Below are 5,274 nucleotides of genomic sequence, written 5' to 3'. Positions count from 1 at the left end.
TGTGTGTGTGTGTGTGTGTGTGTGTGTGTGTGTGTGTGTGTGTGTGTGTGTGTGTGTGTGTGTGTGTGTGTGTGTGTGTGTGTGTGTGTGTGTCCCTCCCTTTTTTATAACTTAGATACAATGGATCCACTCCAATAGCAACTCTTAGGATGAAAAGAGGTAGAGAGTGGATAATTCTGTAGAGAAGAACAAGATACGATATGTGAGAGCAAGGTATACTCTTCTATTATTCAATGAAAGAAAGGGTACAACATTTGCACATCCTAGGTCTACACCCTTGTGATGAGAAGAACGAGAGGTGGGCATAAACATGGCTACTAATAGTCGATGTTGTTTGGGAGGAGGGGGCTACAACATTGATGGAGAGAGAAAAAGGTAGTGATCATGACAATCGGGATAGGGGGAGGGGGGGAGAGGGAGAGGGATAACTTGCTAACTACTCCTTTAGTTACTTATTAGTTACTACACTTGCTAACATAAATAACCATATTAATATTATTTATTTTTAAATATCTTTTTCTCGTAAAAACTCATGATTGCTACTTAGAAAAAGGACGTTTAAATATGTGCTCATGGTGAGAGGGAGTATCCACTTACAACAAGGGGGGAGGGGGGATGTGTTACATTCTCTTACCCTTTGATAAATCAAGATGTCCTCATCTCAAAAAATACTCGACTGTCAAGATACTTCCCCTTAATATCAAATTTCACCTTCCTCTTGGTATCCATCATTTGATACCTAACCATAGGTCAAATGCACCCTTTAACCCCTCTCTTGTAATGAGAATCCCCCTAATACCCATCTTCATGCACCATGCTGTGACTAACTATTTCTTCCCTATCAGAAAACTAGTCATAGGTATTTCCTAATTGACCAAAGCCCCACTATTTCTCGTGCTGCCATAAGGAGGATTTCTTCCCTATCAAAGGAATAGTCATGAATCTTATGTAGTTGAATAAAGCCCACTAGTTCTCATGATGCCATAAGGGAACCTTCCTAGAAAAATATACTCTAAACAATAATAATCGGCTAAGTGGAAGTCATGACAACAAGAGTCGAGGGAGAGTTTATGTTGGCATCAATTCCATCATATATCATCTCATCCATTTTGCATAATACATTTTCAACCACATCCATAGCCAACCATATCCAAGCATAAGTATTTTTATCAAATGGTAATCCACTTAATCAACCATCTATATACTTATGGATTGATTATTGAGAGATATTCTCTCTAGTGGCAAAGATTGTGATTACCAAAGTTATCATTGCAATGGCTATAGCAAAGTTGGGTCTCACATCAAATGGATATAAGAAATGCATTCTTGCATGGTGAGTTGTAAGAAGTAGTGTATATGGAGCAGCCATAGGGTTATGAGAGCATCGTTCACCTTGATTATGTGTGTAAGCTATGCAAAGCCTTGTATGGGTTGAAACAAGCATCAAGAGCATGGCATGACAAGATAGCATAGTATCTTGCCTCTATTGGTTTTTATGTTGAAAATGCAAATCACACTTTATGGGTGTCAAAGTGATAAGGTTGTTGCTTATTACATTGTATGTGGATGATTTGATTTTGGTGGGCGTAACAATGTGCAAGGTGGAGAATGTGAAGAGTCTTCTCAAGCAAAAATTTGGTGTGAAGGATTTGGGAGACTTGAAGTACTTTCTTGGTATTTAGGTGATTAGGACATCCAAGGGGATATGGCTCTCACAAAGGTAGTATAACTTGGATATGTTAATAACGGTATGGCTAAATCAAAATGTGAAGCTAAGTGTTGATGTGGGTGAGATATTAGAGGATCCCATAATGTACAGGAAGATGTTGGAAAGTTTGATCTTCACTACTATCACCAAGCCAAATTATAACTACACAGTTGATTTGAAGAGTTAATTTATGTAGCTACCTCATAATCCTCATTTGGATAGTGTGAGACATATCTTATGATACCGTAAGGCCACATTGGATTATGGGATCTTTGATGAGTCTAATTTGGTGGTGCAATTATTTGTTAATATTGATGTAGATTGGGTGTGCAATGTGTCTGACAAGAAGTCCACCGATGGTGGCTATGCATTTTCCATTTAGAGTGGGGCTATGGCTTGGAACAATAAGAAATAGTTCCCTATTGCACTATTAAGTACAAAGGCAAAGTGCAGGGGTATTGTAATGGCAGCATGTGAAGTAGCTTGGGTGTAAAAGCTACTTGATGATTTGGAGATATGGATAGATAGGAGAATTGTCATGTATGGTAACAACATGATTAGCATGCAGTTGGCAAGGAACCCATTGTTTCATGCACATACAAAACACTTTGAGCCTCCTTACCATTTCATTAGAGAGTGGATCTTAGTTGGTGACATTGATCTCATATATGTGAGCACATAAGAGTGGGTTGTAGATATTTTCACCAAGGTTTTCACATTCATATCAATGGTGTGGTTACTACCTACATCAGATATTCTTCTAATGATACTACAGTAGGACATCAATTAGCATACCTACTCAAGTTACATGATTATATAGACATCTTGCTAGTTAGCATGTTCAAACTATGGACCGCTTGTACATTGTGTATCTTGTACTTTCTCTTTATTCTTGGTAGACTATTATGGTGGAGAAGAAGAAGAAGAAGAAGAAGAAGAAGAAAAAGAAAGATTAGGGTTTTTAGCTTCATATCTTGTATGTATCCTCTATATATTGTGTGCCGCAAGAGCTCAAGCTCCCTCTCTCCCCCCCTATATTTCTATTTTATATGTCTACAAGTATGATTATTAGGTAGTAACATGGTGTAGGTGTTGTGGGAAATAGTGAGCTCATGTTACAAAGAAAATATGCAAAGAAGAAATTGCAAGTTTGCCATACTATATTCCTCCTCCACACCTATTCTTTTTGTTGTGTTTGCATAGTGGTCTCTTCTCCACAAGCATTCAAGTGAAATATTGTGAAATATGGAGCTTTTTTCTAGATTGTAGTTAGATCCTTGCATTTATATAAAACATTCATGCATGTAAGATAGAGATAAAGGTCTCCATTTTAGATCCAAATAAATATTTAGAGAGATGTTCAACAACCTCAACCTTGAGAGTGAGAGTGGATGGGTATAATTTGGGTCTTTTGCATTTGAAGGAGGCACCTAGATCTTGCCTTGTGTGCTGAATGGAGGTTTCAATGTTGTGTTCAGAACAATAATATGGTATTGATACCGTCATATCATCCCTCATGCACATTGTATTAGTTTATTTACATTTAGTAATTGAGTTAATGGTTTAATTAATAACTGAAATACAACAACACAATCATATAATATAGGTTTGAGTTTCTTAACTTTCTATTTAATGTTATATTTTGCACTTTGCTCAAAGGTATATGTATATAAATATATTCAAAGTATAATACTCAAAGGTTTAACATCTAATTGATAGCATATAGATTGATGAATATTCTGTTAATGACTAGAATTATGACAAGAAAGGTCGTGATAAGTTTAATAAATTGAGTTCTTGATAGTGTGACATTAGGTTTGCCATTCTTGTTTTGAGCAATGCTTGATCCTATAGAGACGAACTAGATGCAATGCAACACAACTAGTTTCTCATAAAAATTAGCATAATTTTTTAAAGAGAGACACAAGTAGAAAGAGAGAAAGAGAAATCCATATTATAGTTTGCAAGAAATAGACGAGTAGTAGATATGCACAATTAGAACTTGCACTCTAATACAGAGCTTGAACCTCCTGAGCACCCTCGAGTTGATTTCATGTACATGAAAAGAATCGCAATCTCACTTTCAATCTCACTCTCACTTATAATCTCAATCACAATCACATTCATAGTCTCAATCTTGGATTTTGGAATAAGAACACGATGAAGATGATTATTCACACAGTTTTTTGCCATAACAGTTTTACACGTCCAAAAATAGCCTTTTTTCAATAATGGCATGTTTTCCAAGAAAAGTGCATACCAAAATTTACATGATCCTTCTAAATCATCACTTGCATACAAACCTATGAAAAACGAAAAGAAAGCACAAATAACATGATACTTTTTTTTTTGAAGTGTTATTCATTTTCAATGGCTCATATCTCTAAAATGGTGAAGAATTGGACCGAGCCTATGAGATAACAAAATATTCTTCTTGATCTCCTCTTTGAAATCTATGAGATGAACTTTGACCAAATTCTGCTCCACTTGATCCTAAATTAGATTCTAAAATAGGTATTAAGCCTAAAAGTTAAGAAAAATTTTGACAAAAATTTATCACTACCAAAATTTGTCAAAACACTTAAAATGACCTAAAAGTCATTTTCAAACACTACCTACACACATGTCAAAAAAAGTTCAATATGGCTTCATTAGGGCACATTCTCCCCTTCTCCCAAAAACTCTATCCTCAAAGTTGAAAATATGGATATTCTTGTTGCAAATTATCTAGATGAATCCAAGTTGCATACTCTATAGGATATGTATCCCATTTCACCAACACCTCTATAATATCTCTACCTCTAAGATATCTAACTCTACGATCTAATACTAATTCTAGTTCCATCTTGAATGTTCCATCTTTTTATAATATAAACTTGTCCTGCAAAAGATTATCAGAGTTAGCAACATACTTTTTCAATAAACTCGCATGAAAAACATGATGAACCTTGACATGAGATGGCAATTCGAGTTTATATGCAAGTGAACCAATCTTCTTTAGAATTTTGAATGGTCCTACAAAACATAGAGATAACCTTCTATCTTTCCCAAAAAACAAAGTTAGACGAGGTTCAACTCTCAAGAAAACCATATCAACTTCATTAAACTCTAATATTCTCTTTTTCTTCTCATAACTTTTTTTAGATCTTAGTTGTGCCTCTTTAGTGTGTTTCTTCATTCTTTTTAATTCCTTATCCATTGTTTCAAGCATTTATTTTAAATTTTCTACTCTATTTAAAGCATCAAAAAATGAACAAGAGTCACATAGCTATAACCATACATTGTTTCAATGGAGTCACTTTAATCGATGTATGCCATGAACTATTGTATGAAAATTCAATTTAGGCTAAATATTCAATCTAATTGTTTTTTTTTTTCATTTCAATACATTCTAAGCATATCTTCTAAAACCTGATTCACTCTTTCTATCTCTTCATCAGTTTGTGGATGAAATGCAATTTTCATTCTTAGTTCAATTTCAATGGCTTTAAATGTAGCTTACCAAAAGTTAGATGTAAATTTTGAGTCTCTATAAAAAACAATACTTTTGAGCATACCATGTAAAC

General features: G+C 34.8%; 1 pseudogene; it reads right to left on the bottom strand.

Annotated features, from left to right (window-relative positions):
- Positions 1 to 4,397: 4,397 nt before the first annotated feature.
- On the bottom strand, positions 4,398 to 4,907 carry LOC148017104 (uncharacterized; annotated as a pseudogene).
- Between the last annotated feature and the right edge of the window lie 367 nt (positions 4,908 to 5,274).

The sequence above is a fragment of the Lygodium microphyllum genome, chromosome 22 (assembly GCF_053477565.2).
Source record: "Lygodium microphyllum isolate KBCC chromosome 22, Lygodium_microphyllum_v1.1.10, whole genome shotgun sequence".
In the NCBI taxonomy this organism is placed as follows: domain Eukaryota; kingdom Viridiplantae; phylum Streptophyta; class Polypodiopsida; order Schizaeales; family Lygodiaceae; genus Lygodium; species Lygodium microphyllum.
This window is presented reverse-complemented; position numbering and strand designations above follow the sequence as displayed.